Source organism: Thamnophis sirtalis, unplaced genomic scaffold (assembly GCF_051295495.1).
Source record: "Thamnophis sirtalis isolate CommonGarterSnake01/CBP01778 unplaced genomic scaffold, rThaSir2_p1.2 scaffold_2, whole genome shotgun sequence".
Lineage (NCBI taxonomy): Eukaryota > Metazoa > Chordata > Lepidosauria > Squamata > Natricidae > Thamnophis > Thamnophis sirtalis.
Window position 1 is genome coordinate 137,487,344 of NW_028261382.1, and position 23,315 is coordinate 137,510,658.

The 23,315-nt window shown below is 38.5% G+C and overlaps 1 protein-coding gene and 1 long non-coding RNA gene across 5 annotated transcripts in view; both read right to left on the reverse strand.

The window, feature by feature from the left end:
• CHD7 (chromodomain helicase DNA binding protein 7) overlaps positions 1 to 10,529 on the reverse strand; it is a 217,629-nt gene extending 207,100 nt beyond the window's left edge. For 3 of the 4 annotated variants that reach the window (XM_087707027.1, XM_087707026.1, XM_087707023.1), the window contains exons 1-2: positions 10,166 to 10,529; positions 8,004 to 8,107 (exon numbers count right to left, since the gene is read on the reverse strand). The gene's annotated coding sequence lies outside the window, so the exon portion shown is untranslated. Of the gene's footprint in view, positions 1 to 8,003; positions 8,108 to 9,438; positions 9,570 to 10,165 lie in introns of those variants that run through there. The other variant, XM_087707024.1, reaches the window with a different exon arrangement.
• A 2,399-nt stretch (positions 10,530 to 12,928) lies between these two features.
• On the reverse strand, positions 12,929 to 16,473 carry LOC148049187 (uncharacterized). The gene is made up of 3 exons (XR_015695390.1): positions 16,298 to 16,473; positions 15,506 to 15,540; positions 12,929 to 13,051 (listed from the first exon to the last, which is right to left on the reverse strand). It is a non-coding gene; the product is annotated as an uncharacterized LOC148049187 (long non-coding RNA).
• Positions 16,474 to 23,315: the final 6,842 nt, after the last annotated feature.

A 23,315-nucleotide genomic window follows, 5' to 3' on the forward strand; every position in this document is an offset into this window, starting at 1 on the left:
AACTGTAGAAATAAAAATCCGTTCCAAACTGATACTCTTATTAAACTTTGCTAAATCACATATTCAATCTAGGTTTAATGAATTACCTTTGTACACATTAATTGTCACAAGGTTATTTTCTGTTTCTTACTGGAAAGATCATTTAATTCTCCAACTAAATTATAGGAATATGATTTTTTGCACTTTACATCTCACATCAAAATTAATCCAAAGTAAAAATCATTACTGGACAATAATCTGATATATTGATACCTACCTCAACCAATATTGTGGAAGGGAGAAGGAATCATATATGTTCATGCTACTCTCTTTCATGGGATATTTAAATCCAAACATACTTAGTTTTGACTTTGTATTGTAGCTTTTGTGTGGGGTGATGATGTATATTGTGTTGACCATGATTCTACGGGTATTTTACCTTTGCTTCTACCTCAAACATGTTTTAAGCTATTTACAGCAATATATTCAATTTTCAAAATTTATTACAGTGATGATATTCTTGAAAGCCACAACCTCATTGATTTTTTAGTTTCCTTGTTTACTTATTTATGCTTTAGTGTTGGTACTTTTTATCTGTTTTCTATTTTCGATTGGTGTTTATGCATTTTTCTAAAAAAATGTTTTTAATACATTTAAAATGTGGAAAAACAAACTAACCCCAAATGAAGATGAAATAATAAGGAAAATTATGGACTGTGCCGAATTGGATAAATTAACGAAAGAAATACAAGGAACGGAAGAATCAGAATTCTACCAGATATGGGATAATTGGTATAGATGGATGGAGAAAAGAAATAAAAAGCAATGAAAGAATAGAACAACACTCAAAAATAATAGTTATGAGTAAAACAAGGGGGTCATGATTGGTGAAATCAAACCAGGAGGATAGCTGGCATATAGACTGTAGATAAATAGAGAAAAAAGGAAATGATATGAAACAAAAATGGGCTTGTGGAAATACCATCCCCAAGAAAACATAAACTGGGAGTTGAAAGAGACACCTATAACAATAGAAAAAGAAAGGAAGGGAAGAAGGAAGGAAAGGAGGGGAGGAAGGAAGTAGAGAATGGAGGGACGAAGGAACGGAAAGGAGTGGAGGGTGGAAGAGAGAGAGAAAGAGAAGGAGAGAGGGTAGGAAGGAGAAGAAAGAGGGTAGGAGTAGGGGAGAGGTAAGGGAAGGAAGAAGGGGAAGGAGAGGAGGAAGGAAGGAAGTAGAGAAGGAAGGGAGAAAAGAAAAGAAAGAGAAAATAAGGTGCGAAGGATGGTAAACAAAGCATTCCAAACTATACCTTATAATCTTTTAAATGGAATAATAATAATATAAGAATGGCAAAGAAAAAGAATAACTGTGAATGTATACCTATAACTGTATGTAAGAGAATAAATGACAGTAAAAATATAAAGCACAATATAGGTAAATAATATTTGGTCATAAGTAGCTACGTACAAATAAATAAAGAATTGTACATGGATAACGAATAAGGAGATTATGAACGCAAGATAGAAATGTATAGAAGGGAAAACACTAACTGCAAAGAAACCGATTCGGAACTGCTGTATGATATACGATGGAACTTATTGTTCCTATGTTGTTTTTAAGTCATTTGTTTGTTTCTGTTGATATGCTTATGTGTTTAAAATAAAAATTAATACTAAAAAAAAAATGATCTAACCTGATGGATGTGGTCAGTAGGGCCTACTTCAAGGTAAGTTTCTGTTATAATAGACAGACCTGACCACAGACATGGATTTTAGGAATGCACTGCTACTCAGTGATGAATACTGTCACTGTTATGTGATGATTCATGCCTATGTATTATGAGCAGACCAATTCCCTACAGATTGCCAATTAAAATTAGTTGCATATTAATGAGGCTCAGCAGCAAAAAGGGAAAACTTGACCTAAGTATACTAGAGAGGACATTCGAAGAAAAATATAAAAAATGTACCAATGAGAACTCTTACATAATTTTAAAAACTATTAAATTGTAGTCAATTAAGTTTCCATACATATACATATATAGTAATCCTGAAAACATCATTGTTCATTTAGCAGATGTTCTAATAAATCTTACAATAGATAAGAGTGTGAAAACAAACTTAGAATTCTGCATGTGACTTCATATATGTTTCTATCATACTTTAACATCAAATGTTTTGTTCAATCAAAATAATTTTAAAAACTATTATGTTCCCATTTTCTTTTCTTATAAAGGCTAGAAAGCCACTATTAGAACATCTTTTCTGAAAAGAGGATACAGACTGGGATTAAATCTCTCCAAAACAGCAGTTTTGACACTATGGATCAAGTGAATCCAGGGCAGCATAACTGGCTTCCAGTTGCATTCAAGGTGCGATTCAAGGTGCTGGTTGTCACCTTTAAAGTTCAAAATGGCTCCTGACTGGGTTATGTGTTTGACTGTTTTTCCCCATATTCATCTGCCATTCCAAACAAATTGAACAGGATCAATTTCATTCAGGTCCTAGAAAACGAGTCTTTTCAATTGCTGACCACATGCTCTGAAGTTCTTCCCTTTTGAGACATAGTCTATTCTTTTGTCACAAGTTTCAGAAGAGCTGCCTTTATACTCTAATCCAAGAGAAAGGCATGCTTTAATATTGTTATGTACTAATGAACATATGACTTTGGGCTTTTTAAAAATCTCTTATGATTCTGTTGTAATTTTATTACCCTTGGTGAGCTTATTTACTTGTATTAAGAGTTTGTAAGATGGTTCTGATTGTTAGTCACTCAAGACTTTTGGTACACAAATATTACTACTATAAATAAGGGAGAAAGGAATGATCAATTGTCTATCCTGCAGAATACTGGAAGATAACTAGTGTGGTCTTGTCTACAAAAAGAAAGGAAAGGAAGGTTCAGAACACTACAGACTAGTCAGTATGACATCAATATTTGGTCCAGTGCAGGGGTGGTATACACTTACCTTTACTACCCGTTCACAAATGTGAATGCACACACCACCTCTGCACATCCGCAGATCCTTCTACGCATGCGCTTTTGGTGGGGAAAAAATGACCAAAATGGTGTAGAGCCAAGTGCAGGTGGGCGAAGTCACCCGTGATTTCCACTACTGGTTTGGGCGATCTGGTCCGAATCGGTAGAATACTACCTCTGGTCCAGTGGTTAAGGCACCAGGCTTGCAAGCAGGAGACTATGTGTCATAACCTGTCAAATCAGGGCAACATATTCTTCCTATTCAAATTCTGTTATCACTAACGGGAACTAAATTTTAAAAACAATCAGAAAACCCAAAAAAGCTGCAGAGATGAACAACAAGAGTACTAGAAATTTCATATGAGAAGAAACTAAGAGAAAAGATAGCAGGGAGATCAAGACCTATTAAATAATTCCACAATGCAGAATAGGTAACAATGTATTGTTATAGGAAAGCAAATTGTATGTGAAATTTAGGAGCAATCCATTAATCAAGGTAGCAAGTTTTCCTTCAGTCAATGAATTCGAAAAGAGGGTAGATAGATTTCTCTCACAGATATTATAGTTTGAATTCCTACAGTGAGAATGCACTATGTCAAAAAGATATTTACAGTGTCCAGTACAGTTTCAATAAACTGTCCATAGTAAATGATACTGAGCTATGTAAAACAGAGAAACTCAAATTCCAAAATTTCTATACAAATATACCACTTTCCATTTATTTTTAGATTAACAGAGTTGGAAGGGAACTTATAGGTCATCTAGTCCAATGCCCTACACTTGACAAATGGCAGCCCAACCTGTCCTTGAAAGCCTCCAGTGATGAAGCTCCCATAACTTCCAAATGCAAGCTGTTTCATTGGTTGATTGTTTTCACTGTCAGAAAATTTCTCCTTATTTCTAGGTTGAATCTCTTCTTTTTTAGTTTCCATCCATTATTCCGTGTCTGGCCTTCAGATGCCTTGGAAAATAGCTTGACCCCGTCCTCTCTGTGGCAGCCCCTCAAATATTGGAACACTACTATCATCTCAGACACAAGCACTAAGATCAATTTTTTACAAGCTTGATCAAGTTAACATCTATAGCGAAAATTCTCCTATGTCTGCAAAAAGATCTCCTCAAATACTCCTACAGGTCTACTCACTCTGAAAATTTATTCTATGTCAATGATAGAATAAATACAAATTTCATAGAATATTCAAATGTGCTTTTCATTGACTATTTTTGCCACTACTTTTTTTCAAGTTCCTGATGAACTGATAAACCCTAGTGCAGGGGTGTCAAACTCACCTCATCATGGCGGTGTCACGTGTCATATTGGGACTTTTTCCCCCTTCGCTAAACCATGCTTGGCCGTGGCCAGTGCGTGACTCATCCGGCCCATGAGCCAGGGGTTTGACAGCCCTGCCCTAGTGTGTTCATTTCAAACTTCTGTTTTCTTATTCAGGACTACATCTTTTAATCTGAACATATACCTATTTTGGGGTATGTTATATTAGCCAGATTCACTTGCTTGGGAATTATGGATAGATTTGTTCCTTTATGTACACATTATTCTACCAGACACTCTATCTTGGAACACTAGAAGCCCAAACAGGGAAATTTTGCCAGTAATTAGACAAACATGAAATACTGGCAATAGGTTTAAATTCAAAGATCTCATGAGGCCAAACACTATATTTTGGCTGAACGAACATCAAAATATAGCTAGCTCTCAATTTACAACCATTCATTTAGTGACTGTTTAAAGTTACAACACTGAAAAAGGTGACATGACCATTTTTCACACTTATACTATTGTAGCATCTTCACAGTCATGTGATCAAAATTTGGATGCTAGGCAACTATTTTATGACGGTTGCAAAATCCGTGGGTCATATGATAACTTTTTGCCATTTTGTGACAAGCTAAATCAATAGAGAAATCAGACTTTACAAACATATTACTAACTTAACAATTGCAGTGATTCACTTAACACATGTAGCAAGAAAAATAGTAAAATGGGGCAAAACTCACTTAACAACTGTCCTGCTTAGCAACAGAAATTTTGTACTCTACTGTGGTTATAGGTTGAGGACTATCAGTACTATATTGGTAGAATCAGCCTCATAATTCAACTGATTCGATCTAATTTCAAACTGGTTTACCACAATATCAGAAATTCTGATTCATATGGTTGTTACAAAAATTATAAATGTTAAAAAAATGAATTAAAAAGTCCCAAATGAACAAATAAATTTTATATAGCCTACTGAAAATAACCAAATCAATTCCATTTTAATATATGGTGGATACTACCTAGCCTTTATTCTTAATTTAGGATTTTAAAAGATCAAAATTATACTTTTTAATTGTCTAAAATTTTCATGTATGTACCTAAATTTACATTTACAGAATCAAAAAATAGTACTGAAACTTAGAAAGTAATCACTTCGTAACTGTTTAAGAATTTTGGAATGTATTTCAAACTTTAGAATATTTAATTCAGAATTTTTTTTAGATATTAGCAATTATACAAATTGATCAGCGGGATAAAAGAATATTTTATTTTAATGTGAAAACAGTGGTTGGACTCATAATTTATGATATTCTATAATATGATCTAATTCGTTTGGGACTCCAATTGGATGAATAGGCAGTTGTAGCTTATTTAAGAAATCATAATACATAATTAACAACTAATCTGCTTTGAACATAAGATGATAAGGACATGCTACAAGATGTGCTGGTGAGAAAAACTACATAATCTTTCCAATCAAATACTGTACCTAAACATTTCAGGCTGTAATCCTGAAAATACTTACCCAGAAATAAGTACTGAAAAAGCATATATACACTTGCATTACCAAAAAAAAAAAAAAAACAACTTACAATAAAAGAGGCAAGAATGTGTTCTAGTGATGGGTTTCTGAATATTACGTATATTTTGTACTTATCTCAGTTATTACTCAATGTATATAATCTGTAATTGAATCTTATAGTAATAGATAAATATGATGAAACATCACTACTTAATACAGTATGATTATCCAAAAGAAAATTTCTGGGATACATGTATAAAACATAATGGTTGCTTCAAAAAATGTTGACTATCTCTCTGAAATAAAGTAAAAGTAAACGGACCATCCAAATATGGTTGATGGTAATGTATGGGATCAATACTTCTGCTAATCACCTCTAAACATTAAAATTGGTGCCAGATATATCACTGAATAAAAGTTCCTATATTGAGGATATCTGGTATGTTCCACAGCAAGGATTGTTCCGGACTATGTGGTAATCATGCTTGTTGTGGGTACAACTGTGTTTCCTCAATAGAACATGAAATCTGATATGCAATTTCAAAACACCCACATACAACTGGAATCTCCTATTGAACTATGGTTTCTAGAGCTATATACAGATGTTTAAGATTGTACATAATTTGCACGGTTGCTCAAGATGTTGCAAATGGAATGTCCACATAAAATCTTGAGCCATATTGAGATAGATATGAGGTTTCTATAACCCAACATGACTGAAATGACTGGCTTCATAGATCATAACTTGAAGGTAAAGTCTTACAAAAGCTTTGTTGATCTCCATTTTTCACATCTCCCCAAAACAGCTTACAAAAGCTTTCTCCAGCAACTAATGCCACAGAGCTTCAAATTCTATTAGCTTTAGAAATCAGCGAAAATTTACTTCTATCACTGTCTGTTAAGAGGGAAAGATATTGTTTTCTTTTTGAATATTATGCTAAATTCAAAGACTGAGCATAACTGTAAAGATAAGGCAGACATTCAAAATAGTTAAGGGTATTCCCCTGTCCTATGCTGCAGAAAATGTTAAAATGCCTCTCAAGAATCTACCTTCACCTGAACTTTCAGCAACTGAAAGATGAATTTAGCTTTACATCTGTGAACCTTTGAGAATTTTTCTATCAAATCTTCAAAATCAGCAATCAATATAATCTTCTTGCCTTGGAAGTTTTAGAATAATAATATCAATAATGTCATAAAATTCTCAAGTTACTGTGAGTAATTTGCTACAATAGAGTTGATTAAAAGATCTTTTTCCTCATAGAAAGTTTTCAGATGTGATGCATTGCATTTGAAGACTACATTTATTTGCAGATCTTAAATATGCCTTGTATCTTATTTCAACAATCATTTATTTTAAACATCAATAAAAACATTCCCAACAATAACCTGTTTAAAAATTGCGTGAAAAAGTAGCAAGAGTTTCAAAAACTTTTATATTTCTAATTAAACTTAGGAAATTGATAACCTTTACAAAATGGGACCCTAGATCCTAGAAGTACAGTAAAATGTAATAGTAAAAATATGCTATTTGTGTATCTTTAAGTATACAGATGTTCTGAAAATGTTGAATTCAGGAGGAATAAAAAATATTTTTTTAAAAAACTAGACACTTGCAGTAAGAATTACAATTTCCAATGATTGGTTTTCTTATGTTTAAAAGAACAAATTTGTCAAAAATAAGTTACATTCTGAATTATTATTAAAATGAAAATCATTTTTTAAAATATGAGTGACAATTCACCTGTTTTACACTTCACATATAAATATATAAATATATCTCACATCTTCAAACCCAGTGAAAAAGAGTTTGAAAGAGATTACGTTTCTTCTTCTCTATTTTAGAACTAGTTATTTCATGATCACTACATTATCTTGCCAATTATTAACCATGTGTTCTTCATAAATCAATCCCACATTTACCATAGTTTTTTGGGGGGGAACTTTCATAGTCTTGATACAAGTTGTAGTCTCTGCATATCTTATAAAAGAAGGCAGAATTCTCAGTTGTATTCTAAACAATGTATTCAGCTACATTTAGCCTTTTTATTATCATTGTCAATGAATGGGGCCCTAGTCAAATTAAGCTGCCATTTTAGGTTAAAGACTGAGAGCCTCTGCTGTTCAGCAGTAAAACAAGCACACTTCAAGCAACAGATGTAGTATACTAACTGGAAAATTATGAATCATGGCTTCTACAAAAATAATTAACAACTCTGATTTTTAAAATTAATAATACTCACACATTACTGCAAACTAACTGGCTTTATAATTGGGATAAATCAGCTACCCATGCTGCTAGAGTCATAGTCACTATGATTTTTTTGTCTCCGTTACACAGGATGATCTGTGAGAAAAGAGAAATATTTCATTCAACTTTTATTCTTGTATTTATTGTGCATATTATGATATATAAAAATAAATATTCTTCAAGTAAAAAAGATGAGTTACTGCTCAAGAAATAAAATTAGGAACTCATTTCTTTTGCAGGTCAGGGGCAATTACTGGTTTGAGATTTCAACTTTACAAACTGAAATATACAAGGACCAAGTAGTGGGGAAAATCACTTTTTTTAACCTAACCAAGCCTAAAAGCATACTGAACACCTCACCAAACAAAAACAAAGGCAAACTAGAAAGAGTAGACTGTTGCACCTAACATTCCCTTAATATTTTAAAGGAAACTCCCCCTGTCCTGCTACTTTTCTTTTGTCTATTGTCTCCTTAAAGAAACTACTTTCAAGCAAAGCGAGCAATATTCAAAAGTGCTTTGGGGAAACTCTCCAATTTACTGCCTACCCAGATACATCCCATAAGCCTGATGTCTCCCCAGGACTGCCCCATTCTCAGTTTAAGAGGGTGTCAAACGCTCCAGGAGAGAGTGCTCCTTATGCAATACCACCAAGGGGGAAAAAACGAATGCAGTCTAATGATGGCTGCTCCTTCTCCCCGAGACCCACTCACAACACTCTCCCCACCCCCCTCATCAACTCCCCCCGCCAACATCCACCCCTCCAGCGTCCGCTTCTCACTTCCACCAGCCCAGCGCCCCGCACCAACGCACCGACCCACCCGAGCCCAGCAGAAACCAAATCCCTGGCCAGCCCCGCGCCCTCCGCTGAATCAAACCTAAACAGACACACACTCCCTGACCGCCTGGCCTCAAACCACCTTTTCCGCTCACCCTCAAAATGGCCTTGGTTTCGGGAAGGGAGGGGGAAAACTATGGACACCGGAGAAAGCTTCTCGGCGACCCGCTTCTGACCAGGGAAGAAGAGACAGAAGCTCGCAGGCGAAAGGTGGCGATGGGGGGGGGGGGGGGAGGGAGAGAAAGACACACACCGAGAGAGAGAAAGGGAAGCAGACTTGGTCCGCGGGGTTAAATCTCTATTATGTTGTTGTTGCTGCCGTCGCCAGTCCGCTTAGACAGCGTCTCTCTCTCTCTCTCTCTCCCTTCTTCTTTGCCTCTCTCCCTCTCCCGCCTCCCCCCTCAGTTTTCTTCTTGGGTTGTTAGGAAACAGTAGGGAACCCCTCCCCGCACCGTCCCCCGCGTGTGACTCCCGTTTCACTCCCACTACCAACCTCCCCGCTCCTCTTCAGGGAAGACAAATAACCCCGGCGCAACCTCGTGCCTCTCCCCCACCCACCCACCAGCACCCCACCCCCGCGCCACCATCACCTCCATTTCCTTCGGCTCCCTCGCGCTCCCTCTCCTCTTTCTCTCCCTTCACTTCTCCCCTCCGCCTCCAACGGCTCCATGTGTCCGCGCGATGAGCCCCCGGATCAGGCTAGCTAGCGGGAGGCGGGGAGGGCCGGCCCCCGCACTTTGTTAGCGCTTGTTGTGCTGCCAGGGCCAGGAGCGCTCGGCATGGCCAGCAGGGCGGAGGGAGAGCGTTCCCGGGAGTCTCTCAGCCCTCCGCCTCCACCAACCCCCCACCCCCGCGCCCCCTTCGATTCCACAGCCGGCCCCGCTTCTCCTGCCTTCAAGGAGACTTTCATACAACTTTTCCTCCTATTTTAATCGCCCTCCAAACTTGCGCTCGAGGAAAGAACCGGGGAAGGAGGGGGGAGGGAAGGAGAGAAGAGGTCAGAAAGAGAAGCGCCGCCGGAGTCGCTCCGGCTCCCGCTCTCCGGTGTATTTGCTTCCTCCTCCTTCCTTTCTCTCGCCTCCCCCCACCCCACCCCACCCCCACATCCTGAAAAGCTCCTCGGCCGGGGATGCACATGGACCAGAGAGCAGCACCGGCGGAAACCGGGCGAGGATCCGCGCACGCACACACTGGCTCCATTGCTCTCCTTACCCCTCCCCCGACCTGCTGTGGGGCCCGGCCAGCCGGGCAGCAGCTCCAGAGCCGGTGCGCCGTTGCCCTCCGGCTCTCCCCGGTTCTCAAGGCGAGGTCACTTACCGGGTCGGGATGGGTTCGGCGCCGTTTTCGGAAGCGGAGCAGGCGGTGAGGCGAGCCGGGGCCCCCGGGAGCACCTCTTCCCCGCAAACAAACAAACAAGCAAGCAAGCGCGGAGAGAAGAGACCCACACAGGAGCACACGGACCGGGAGTTGGTTTCAGCCGGGCAATCAAAGCGAGGCAGGCGGATACCCCTGATCCGGGCCGGCCAGGAGGTCACTGAGGTTCCTCGAGGTTTCCACCGGGTCCCGGGTCCGCTTCCCTCCTTTGTGTAATTTCACTCGATTCAAGTTTAATCCGATAGTTCCCGAGCGCGTCCGCAGAAGCCGAGCGACACACCAGCCAGCCAGGCGGCTGCCGCTGCTACCGCCCCCTGCCTGTCCGCTCGCTGGCTCCCTCCGCCCGCCACGAGGCGCGCCCCCGACGCCACTATCCACCCTCCTTCCCGTGGGCGAGCGGGAGGGAGGAAAGAACGCGCACTCCCAAGGCTCCGCCCCTTAACGTCATCAACTGCTGGCATAATTTATGCAAGAATCCAGACCTCCTAAAAAGCGGGGGGGGGAGGGGGAAGGTCACTAACCTCTCCCCCCACCTCGCGGTGGCCTTTTCAGTCCGAGAGGAAGCTCCTCCCATCCCCTCCCGGGAGAGGAGGACGCAGGGAAGATGTGTAGTGGGGGAGGGGACGTCAAATGTTGACAGGGCGCTGGGGACACAAGCGCTCAGGCAAGTCAATACCCGGCTCTCGGCTCTCGCATCGCTCCCTCCTTCCCTCCCGCCCATCGAGGAGAGGAAAGAGGAGGTCGAGTTTAACGTGCCGCTACAGAAGCGGCAGCGGCGCCCTTCCTTATCTACTTGCCCCACGGGCTATTGCCCGAGAACCCCGAAAGCAAAGGCGGCATTTGCCGGAGTCCTCGTGGCTTCCCGCAGACCCAGCGTTAAGTTGCCCACACAGAAGCTGCCTCGGCCGGCAGTTTGCTCCTGTTGCGGCTGCTTTTCTTGGCTTGGAAAAGTTTTTCGACCTGCACGAGCAGGGAAACTTGCTTGTCGGTTATCAAGTTTGGGAAAGAATAAAGAAAGGCACCTGCAAATAAGAGCCCCTCGCAAATCTTGAATTTTCCGCTTCAGCGAGGAGCCGGTTGCTGGGAATCCGTCTGTTAACAGCGCAGGATCCCTCAACACGGGATGACGATTTCTCCCGTGAGCGAATCCTCGGGGCTCCCCCGTCTGATCCCTTCGCGATATTTTGGGGCATCGTGATCAGGTTCATAGGGATTGTAGTCACCAAATCTAGTAGCTTTTGTTTTTTAAGAAACACGAGGTCTTGGATATGCTCTTTCCAAGCTCCATTAGAACTGCCTCAGTGGTACAGCATGTGCAACAAATATTAAAAGACAAGATGCAGGGTGATGTGAACCTGTCAGAAATTATTATGGGAGTCTTGCCCATGAATTCCGTAAGACAAATGGCCACGTGCTGAAGGGCATCTTCTTTTTCCATTATGGCTCCCAAGAGATCCCTGGGTATAACATACAGGGGGAGAAATTCTATATCCCTGAGTTGTAAGGACTATGAAATGTTAAAGCCTATTGGTATATGGACTGAAGCACAAGCATTGCCAGGGTGCCCACTATTCCCAAATTAAAAATACTGAAAGAGATTAATATATTTTTGTAAAGTATCTGAATGTGGTTATAATTATACAGGGCAAAACTTAACATTTTTAACGAGTTTAATTGGAAGATATCATAGTATGCCTTCAGAAGTTAGAGTGAAATAAGTTACCCAAGTTAACAGACAGGGAGTCCAGATGAATACTGTGGTTAGGTCACTGGCCATTTTGTCCCAAGTTCCTTGTGTATGAATCACCAAAATCCATGTTTGCTAGCTATCATTCCTACCATCTACTGTTACTTTTCTGATAAGAGTTGAGTTCATTATTTAGTTCACAGTTTTTTATATGTGAAACTGGCAGAGTAACGTGCACATTTAAAATATCTTGTTCAATTATTAGAAGCACCTTTTCAGCGAGTAATACACTGAAGATGGTGTCTGATATCAAATTAGAATATTGGTCCACCTAACTCAGGTTGAGCTGGCCTGCAGGATTTACATACATTTTAAAATTCTACTTTTGCATGAAAATACAGGAAGCTTCTTTTTAATATAAACTGATAACACAGATTGACTAGGTGACTGAAGCTTTGAATGTTGAAGTTTACCAGTTTAGCTGTTGCATGTTGCACATGTAACTTTAAGATTTTAAGGTTCGTTCAGAGTAAATTGCTCAGTAAAATGGCAAAATGCTAATAATAAAGTAGCTAAACATACCCAACTTCCTGTTCTATTTGCTTCAATCTCTCTAACAAAAAAGGTATGCAAATCACCAGGAATTTGTGAAAAGTAGGATGAGAAAAGAGACAGGATTAAAGTATGGAAGACATAGAAACATCATCTGGGACTATCTCTTGACTGCTTAGATGTCCAGACCTTATGAGTATTGAAGGTATTAACTAGTTATTTCTCAGATCATTATAAATGTTTATATAGCATAACTATTTCCAAAAATGGAGAAAAGGAGGCTACATGGAATTACTAATCAATTTGACATCAATAGTTGAGAACTTTTCCTAAAAATTATAAAGTAGTACCATGGATATTCAAAGAATGTTCATCAATGGTTGTTCATTAAATTTGAGAAGTACAATAAAGTTCAAATACCTTATTTAAATATTTTTATTATGAGTTGGACTAAGAAATGGGGGAATCTTTATCACATTTGGATAACCCAAAATTGGAGGGAGCAGCTAATACTGAGGGAACTTTGGGGCTTTTTGAGTTTTGTTGTTTTCTTGCAGAACACTGATGATGTAGTTTGGGTAATGAAACATCTGCAAGAAAATAAGCAAGCTCAGAGAGTATCGAAGACCCTTCATTTCAACCCTGAACTACAAATATTGTCCTTTATTGGTACAGTTAATACTCTAGAACAGTGTTTTTCAACCACTGTGCCGCGGCACACTAGTGTGCCGTGACATAGTGTAAGGTGTGCCGTGGGAAAAACACTTTATATATAGTCAATATAGGCACAGAGTTAATTTTTTTTAACATTTTCTAATGGTGGTGTGCCTCGTGATTTTTTTCATGAAAAAAGTGTGCCTTTGCACAAAAAAGGTTGAAAAACACTGCTCTAGAAGACAGAAATAACCTTCATAAGAAACAAATACTGTATATCACATAGATCTATTCTGCACTGATCAGATCCCATCACTACTAAGTCAACTTCTGGGTACTGCACTTAAGAAACATTCAGACAAACTAGAACATAATCAGAGAAGTGTAATAAAAATGATCAGAGACTAGAAACTAAAACCTATAGAGAAATTTAAGAAGCTGCATGTTTAGCCTTGAGAAAGGATAACTGAAGAGAGATACAACGTTCTTGAAATATATGAAATATTACACACACACACACACACACACACACACAATAAATCCTGTTCTCAATAATTTCAGAGTTTGTCATAGAATGACAGTTTTAAATTATAGGAAGGTAAATTTCATATGAAGTTTAGGGGAAAGAAACAATTTGACCAAGAGGATGCTAAGCTCTTCTTCACTGACTGAACAAAAGCAAAGGTTAATGGTCAGTCTGCTGAGAATGCTTTAGTTTGGTACACAGAAAAGGGAAATGGGTAAATGGCCTAAATATTTCTATGGTTCTATGCATATATGCAAACCACTATCTATGGCACAAAATCTGTGGCATTTTCTTTGATATGTTTGTATTATTATCTTTTTATAATGGTTTTAACTGTTAGTTGCCCAGATTCATGAATTTAAGATGGGCATTCATATACATTCAAACAATAAATGCATTCAATCAATCAGAATTCAAATTAAAGCCTTAACACAAGCATACTTTGAAAGAGTTAGGGAAAAAAGGCCTGTACATTTTTATTGATTGATTGAATTCATTTACCACATATCTTGTAGCGAACATAGATTCCAGTTTTAGGCAACTGGTAAGATTTTGTAGTTTCCAAGAAGCATAATATAAAGTTGGAAACATACTTATAAGGAATCTTAAAACAATCAAATCCTTTTATTTTCTCTAAAAGATATATAGCAAAACATATATTTTATATCTTCAGACAAAAGACTCACTTCAATCTTACAGAATTTCTTGCAAGTTAAAGACAAAAGTTTAACTGAATTGAAAATTCAATTGAGAATTGAAAAAGTTTTACTTTCCATACTAGAAAAAAATTAAGCTATGCGTTTTCTTGACAAGATTTTTCAGAAATGGTTTGCCATTATCTTCTTCATAGGACTAAAAGAAAGTTACTGGCCCAAGGTTACTCAACTGTCTTCGTGCCTAAGGCAGAAGAGCCACCTGGTTTCTAGCCTGATGCCTTAACCACTAACCAAACTAGCTCTTGCGCTAGGTATTAGGCCACTAGTAAATAGTGGAAGGAAGAGCACACTAACTTTTTTCTTCCTGATAGAAAAGCAAAACAAATATAATACAGAATGAGTTTGGAATCTCAATGCAATACAGATATTCCTCAACTTATGATCACAATTGAACCCCAAATTTCCATTACTAAGCAAGACAGTTATAATTGAATTTTGTCCCATTTTATGAACTTTCTTGCTACAATTGTTAAATGACTCACTGCAGTTATTAAGTTAGTAACATGGTTGTTAAGTGAACCTGGCTTCCATATTGACTTTGCTCGTCAGAAGGTCGCAAAAGGTGATCACATAACCACAGAACACTGCAAATGTCATAAACACATGCCAGTTGCCAAGCATTCAAATTGTGATCACATGACCATGGGAATTCTGCAACAGTCGTAAGCGTGAAATGGTCATAGGCCACTTTTTTCAATGCCATTGAACAGTCACTAAATGAATAGCTGTAAATTGAGGACTACCTGTCTATACTGTACTGCAGTACAATACAGAATTGTATAATTTTATTTTATTTATTTACTTATTTCTCAAATGAACATGGCTGCCCATTTAACAAAACAAATTACTCTGGGAAATGTACAACGATCTAAAAAATAGTTAATAATAATTGCAAAAGACAGATTTACTTGGAATGCTTACATCCTACAACAATACCACTAATACTATCAAACATAAACATCTACCTAATCCAGATCCTTGGGACAGACTCAAAAATTTGATAAAAATGCTAATTTGAGTCTGAGTATCTGGCTAACTGTGCAACAAACTATAAACACCATCTGAAATAGAATTGCTGTTCAACACTGTCCATCTATACAGGCAAGATATTGCAATGGAGTTTGGACTGGACAAATGTGCATGCTTACCATCAAATGAAGAAAAATAGTGATGTCAAGATGCCCTAGGGAAAGAACATCAAGAGTCTGGATTAAGATTGCTACCAATACCTGGGTATCCTTCAATGTCAAGCATCAAGCATACTGAAGTCAAGAATAAGGTTAGAAATGAATATATTAAGAGAGTGAGAAGGTTCTTAAAGTCCAAACTAATGGAACCAATACCATCAAGACAATTAACACCTGGGTAATTCCAGTCATTAGATACACATCTGGAATAATGAAACGGATTCAAGCATAACTAAAAGCCCTGGATAGGAAGACCAGGAAAGTAATAATAATGAATCTTGTCCTTCATTCATGCAGCAATGTTGTCAGACACTACTGTCAAGGAAAATAAGTGGGCATGGAATGTTGCAAGTACATCAGATTGTTGAAGGGAAAAAAAAGACCATTGGAAGGATACCTGAACAACATTGAAGGAGATGCACTGAAGCTAGAATACCAAGGCGGCTGACTGAGTACAGGAGAGACCAACTGACCTACAAAAAAAGACCAAATGAAGAACAGAAAAGAGGCATGGGAAGACAAAGCATTGCATAACCAGTACATTAAAAAAGTAGGGGGAAACAGATAATAGCAAGACCCAACAATGGCTAAGAGCAATAAAGTTGAAGAAAGAGACAGAGGGGGGTTATTCTGGCTGCACAAGATCAAGTCTTAAGAACAAATGCATACAAGGTAAGAGAGAAAACTGTTGAGAAAACAGCAACAGATAGCAACCACCACCTCTGCAAAGAAGCTAAAGAGACAGTAGATTACCTGGTTAGCTGCTGCAAGATGTTTGCCCAGACTGATACGAACAACACTATGACAAAGTAGCAACAGTGGTGCATTAGAAGATCTGCAAGAAATACTATCTGTCTGCAAGCAAGAACTGATGGGAACATGAAATAGAAAATGGAGTTAAAGTGCTCTGGGACTTTGTAATTCAAACAAACAAGCATCTGCCACATAATAGGCATCTGCCACATAATGACTTAACAATTTGTCAATAAGACAAAAAAGTCTGGATTGTAGACATGGCAATACCTGGAGACCTCAGAATAGAAGAGAAAGAACTGCAGAAGATAACAAAATACAGTCTCTCAGATAACCCAGTTCCATGCCATTTAGGGCTATAAAGGTGACCTTGGAATCCAGAGACAAACTGGAATCCAGAGCAGAAGTGTAGCATGTTCTACCAAAAACACATAACTGCGCTACTACACTTTTGCACCAGCTGAAGTTTCCAAATACTCTTCAAAGGCAGCCCCACATAGAGAGCATTGCAATAATCCAATGAGATCACTTGTGAATGAGTGCCATATAGGGCCCCTCAGTCTAGGAATAAGATAATTCATATATACATATACATATACATATACATATACATATACATATACATATACATATACATATACATATACATATATATATATATATATATATATATATATATATATATGAATATATATATGTATATATATATATATATATATGAATATATATATATGAATATATATATATATATATATATATATATATATATATATATATATATATATGAATATATATATATATGAATATATATGAATATATATATGTGTGTGTGTGTGTGTGTATGCACGTACGTATGTATATACATACATACATACATATGTGTTAAGTGCCTAAGTTCATTGATTTCCAATAGATTGAGAAGCTTAACTAATATTTATACAGATATGTCATGTAATATTCAGATATATCAGCATGAATACATATTTTTAGTATGTGCTTCTTTCAATGGTCACACAACCTAGCTTTTGAGTTATTAGGTCTGAGAGTATATTGGCTATAGTTTTTGCTAAACATGGGTATTCCACATCTGTTGAACACATATTTCCATGCTGTGAATTCCACATCTATTGCCCCAGTTCACACTATCATGTGAGTCTTTTAAGTACATGTCACAATTCAATCTGTACTATTCCACTCACCTCTTTCTTTCATTTCTTGCAGTTTACAGGTGTCATTTTCAAATAAGTATTTTCAAGGTTTTTTGCCATTCTGCACTGCCATCAGAAATTCCTTAGTGCAAGTCATTATTACAATTCATGCATTTCAGATTTTCTCAGAGCAGGCACTGGATACGTCTTACAGCAAGTCATGACACACGTTCATACATTCAGAGACTTAATATATAACCCCTCTCTACCCCCAAGTAGCTTCTAATTTCTAATATAATACTATACATATGGATGACCTGAAATGGGCATGAATCCACATTTCTCTGGTGATAAGTACACAAAGATACTGATATTTTGGTTTAGTCTTCAGATGCATGCTGTTCAGGAATTCCAGCATTCACTGGTAGCCAGCACTTAATAAAACAGACTCTTGAATGTACAGTATAGCAGATACTTCTTTAGGGATGAAGTAGTAAGAGGTTGCCAGATTGATCTATGTTTTGGAATAGAACACTTTATAAAACACAAGTTCTTAATGGGCCACAGATACTGTAGTGGATTATGTATTAGAAAATTTTGAAAAATGATTTTCAAAAAGTTGAATCTGTATTGTATCAGTCATTTGATCAATTACGGCCCTCTGCAAACTGTAATTTGGATCTGAAGGAAAGAAGGTTTAAGAGACATTTAAATTGATTTATGTTACAAATGCAGATGTGTTTATTCACATTCCTTATATCACTCACTTGCTCACCCACACATGTATACATATTTGTGATATATATGCCCTTACCAAGAAATCATAACTGATAGAATCATCGTACAATCTACAACCAAGCAAGGGTTTTTGTATGGATTTTGAGACTATTTTGAAACATATTTATATTTAAACTCTGATCTAAAGCAACCAACCTTCATTGTTCATACATTAGAAAAGCCATATTGTTACAGTTGGTCCATATAAACAAAACAGTAGAATACTATTCACTCTATTAATTTTACTTGGAACAAAGCATTTTTTTTTTACAATTAATAATAAAGAAAAAGATGACTGCAACTAGAACAAAAGTAGGAGGCAATTTCTTATCTCACACATGCTTCCACAGTAACACAAAACGTTTTATGTCATTTAATAAATATAAAAGAATGGATTGGGCATAAACCTATACTCCCCACAGTATTGTCCATGGAAAGGATGCAGGATTACCTATTTTCCCATAATATTCAATAACATACTGTATGTTCTGAGAATTATATGAAATTACTTCATGAATATAAAGTTATATTAGAAAATGTTGGCATTAAACTGAAAATGTATAATTTCATTTTCTGCTACATTATCACTTAGGATCTGTTGGATGATATTTCCTCTTAATTCAACATTTGTCACCATCTCTTACATTTCAACTGAATTCAGAACTTTAGAATTTCAATAGGTGGTAAATTATATATCAGCAATAAATGTTTTCTTAAAAATTGATTAAAAGCCTCTTGTAACGTGAACCACTCAAGAGTTGTTCTCTAAGATCATACAAGTCCCAAATAAATATTTTTCAACCATGACATTAGTAATGAATAATTAATTTGTTTCAATGTAACAGAACACAATTGTAAACATGAGTTCACTGAGACCTGTTTCTAGAAAAATAAGAATTAAATTCTAGAGGTTCAAACCAAGGTATCAAATATAATACAATCAAAGAGCTTATTGTTCAAGAGAAAGGGTGTAAGATTATTTAAGATCAGGAGAAGTATTATCTTAACCAGCTGGCAATATATTGACAGTATCACTAAATGCCAACTGAATTTAAGTGTTTATCAGTACACAAAGTGCTTAACTATGGCTTTGTGAGGTTTTGGTATTTGGTATTGGTATTTGGTATTTATTCGATTTTTAGGTATTAGCCTACATACTTCTGAGATTTATACTAGAAACAAATATTTGCCCATTAAATTTATACATAAATTTGTTAATAAAGCAGATATGAGGAAAGGGAAGACAAACACTAATACTTAGCAACAAAATTAATCCCATATTCTTTTGATGCTGATCATTTTTTTCATTTTAATTAATTTGGAAAAATCTTTAGCATAGTATATATTTTTAAATACTATGGCAGAACTGTATTCTTGATAGGTGATTATCTTGACTTCATATTAGTGTGTGTGTATTTGTGTGTGTGGTGTTTGAGAGAGAGAGGGAGGCCTCCTTTTTCATTCAAGATAATTTCTTAAAGAATTAATATTATCTTGAAAAATAGAAGATCTAAGACAATTACAATCAGAATTAAAGCATGATTCCTGATGGGATATTCTGAAAGACTTTTACTAAGAAAAAGGGAATACATTCCCATGTCAAAAAAACACAATACTAAGGTGGACTTCTGACAATAACATTCCCTATTTCAGTGTTAGTGACAGATCTTTATTAAGGATAGAAATCAAACATACAGTAGTCTCACTTAAATTCCAAAAATACAGTATTCATAACCCTGAAAACAATAGATCCACTTTTAAAAAAAAATAGGAAAGCAGAAACAAGGTAAGTTTGTTCGTGGGCAATTTGGTTTAATCACTGCGTAAGTGATTAAACATATAAGATGCTTATAGAACAGGATGAGAGCTGTCTTTTGTAATGTCACTAACATGTGTCAGGGCAGCACGCAAGCTTGCGATAGAAACCTGTCAGTTCTGCATTTCCTTGTGTTTAGGAAACCAGAATACATAATTTAATGTGAATTTTTCACTGCCAAGTAGTTCAGAAACAGTATTTCAGAATCCTTTGTGCAGAATATTAAGCAATATCCTTATTCTTCATGCATATTTAGGCTACTTAAGATTATTTTATAGATAATGGAATAGCATGTTTCAGGAAGCGTAAGCATGAGTAAGAAGTACTTTGCTGGAACTAGTCTGAAAACTAGCTTAGGGTTGTGACACACAAATTTCCTGAAAATGGAGGCTTTACCAAGTTGAAAAGATCCTGAGTGAATCACTAGAGCACATTGCAAAATCTTGAACAATGCAAATGCTTGTGCAACTTGCCAGTAGTCCTAAGTACAAGTTTTCCATACAAATATGGAATTGTAATAGTCTCTTTAACTTAAGATTCAGATTTCATTTATACTACAGTGACTAATTCAAGGACGTAGGAGGAACAAAACAAAATTATCCGAAGCTAGCTAAATAAAATGGCTCATTCTTGAAAAACAGGTTCTCTTTGGGAAGAGTTTCTGGAAACGTAAGTAAAGACTTCCCGATGACAGATAACAGTGTCTTTGCTTTAAACAAGAAAGGACTTTATAATCTGCAAAAAAAGAGGTTGAAATGAGAACGTCGTTCTTTCCTTCTCCCATTAAGCCAGTAAAGCTTGTTCTAGAGCCCTTCCAGGTGCACAGAGACCGCCGTCCCTCCACCTCGGTTGAAATCTCCCGGTGGCTCGCAAATGCCCCTTTTAGTCTTCTCCCTTACATTCTACCCAAACAAAACGGCCCCTCCTAACTTCCACTGTACCAGGTTCCTTTTATCCATCCGCGGCTACGTTCCCACCTGCTTGGACTCTCCCCCTACTCCCGTTTCCCCCCCCCCCTCTCTCTCACACACACGCATCGTTGCCGGGCGTCTTTTTTCTGGAAACTCTCGAGCCTCCGCAGCCCGCAGGGCATCCTTCCTGCCCGCCCCGTTTCCGTTCTTCACACACACCTATTGCTGAGCGCTAGTCTTTCTTCTCCCGGGATTCCATTTCCCCCGACCCCGTTGTTCCTCTCCGTTTCTTTACGTCACAGTCTCAGGGTTTTCCTTTTCCCTGACGGCACTTTTCCCTCATCGCGCCATTGGTTGTGACCCTGAGCCAATGAGAGGAGATGCACCCCTCCCCCCACCTCCTTCAACTGACTGTGCCGGTCCGGCCCGGCACGGACAGATTTCCCTAGTCCCTGGGGATTGGGCGTCAGTTCAAAAGGGGGCGTGGAAAGGGACGGGCGGGGGAGGGAGACTCTCAACGCCCCAGGTGGCTCTGGGCTGGTCCCGTGAATCCGCCTAGGAGGAGCTGGGCAGATTTAAAAGGGTAGGGCAAGCGAGGCTTGAAGGGCTCCGTGGAGAGGCGACTGATATTGCGGAGAACAATGAGCCGAACTCCAGGGCCGCCTCTAGGACCGCTGAATTTCCGCATTAATCTTTCAGGCACGAAACGGCGAGGTGCCCCTTTCTTGCAACTGCAACATCGCCGCGAAAACAAGCGGGCAGAAGCGCCCCGACGACGGGCTTCCCACGCCGGGACACGCTCAAACCGCTTCCGACCTCTCCGCCTCTTCTTGGGGATCCCCTGGAGGAAGCAGCAAATGCTCGGCGTTTATGATGTGCTGTTCCGCCACTCGAGGGAAGCGTACGCCGCCTAATGTACGCGCAAAAAGCCTCGGTCTTCGCCCACTTCTTTGATGATCCGCACAGGAAACCTCATCAGAAGCCAGTTCAGGAAATGGAGATCTCCTTCCTCCATCAATATCACAGGCGAAGGCAGGGAGTCGCCCCCGCAAGGCAGCCGTCGGTCCCCTAAGTAGTTCGCCCACAGGAAGTGAGAAAACCCTTCATGTTGTCCGTCAGCGTTTCCCACAGGAAACTCGAAGCCTCTCACAAAAGAGCTCGACGTTAGCTGTTAACCGGGCTGTTAAAACCACTTTGCTGTCGCTCGGAGCTTGTTTTATTCGTAAGCGGGAATCGAAGAATTACTGAAGCTATGCAGAAAAGGAATTTACAGCGAGTCTTTGCCTTCAGGTGGCCAGCAACTGTGAAAAGGGTTGTTTCTGCTCCGTTTTACCACGAAGGAAAGAAGTTCAACTGGAAGCGTGTGAAGAATTATAATATCCAAAAAAGAAAAACCCACCACAAAGTGACGTTAATCTGTAGAGCTTTTCCCTCTCTCAAATTCAAATATTGAATTTATTTCCGGAGGAGCAGTGATCCCCTAAAGTGAACTATTTGCACTGCAAGATGATCGTTTCTCAATAATATCGAGTATTCTTGCGGGTTTAAATGAGATTTTTTTCATGTCTAAAATGGACTAAATTCCCAGAACAAGAAATGCTGTTGTAGGCTACCCTATATGGACTGCAAACATTCTCAGGACTGCCAGACACAGTAAAGAGCTTTTTTTATCCCTCGGCTTCCATCTAGTGGAAATGGCTATTCTAATTTTGCCACCTACAGTAGTTTGATGATTTTGTACATGTAAACTAATTTGGCAGCGTTTGATTAAAGCATAGCATAAACATTTAAACAAATGATACAATATGGCTCAATCCTTCTTTATTTTAAATATTTTATTTCATTTTCATTTTCATTTTCATTTTGTACAATCACTTATATACTGTGCAAAGAAAAAAGGAAAAAAAAAAAAAAACCCCAACATAACACTTCATTCCCCCATACACCCTCTCTTCTCCCCCTCCAACTTTCCTTTCACCCCTCCAACATTCCCCTCTTCTACTTCCCTTCCCCCTCAGACATCTCCCCCTCCCTCCATTTACCCTCCTTACATTCCCTCTCACTCCCTCTTTACTTCTCCCTTCTCTTTCCCTCTTCTCCCCACTTTGGTGTATCCATACAATTCAATTTGTTTTTTACAATAAAAGTAGAAAAAGAAAAAAAGAAAAAGAAAAAAAAAACGGCAGTACACAAGTGAATTCTTATTGTTCTAAGGATTGAAACTGTAATTCCACCCTCCCCCCTCCCCCCTATAATCCCCCCTCCCTAACCCCCTTACGGCTTCGCAGGTCCCATGCCCGGCATAATTCTTTAACAAGCATTTAAGTATAATAAGGCCAACTAACTTTAAAATTTAAAAAAAGTAA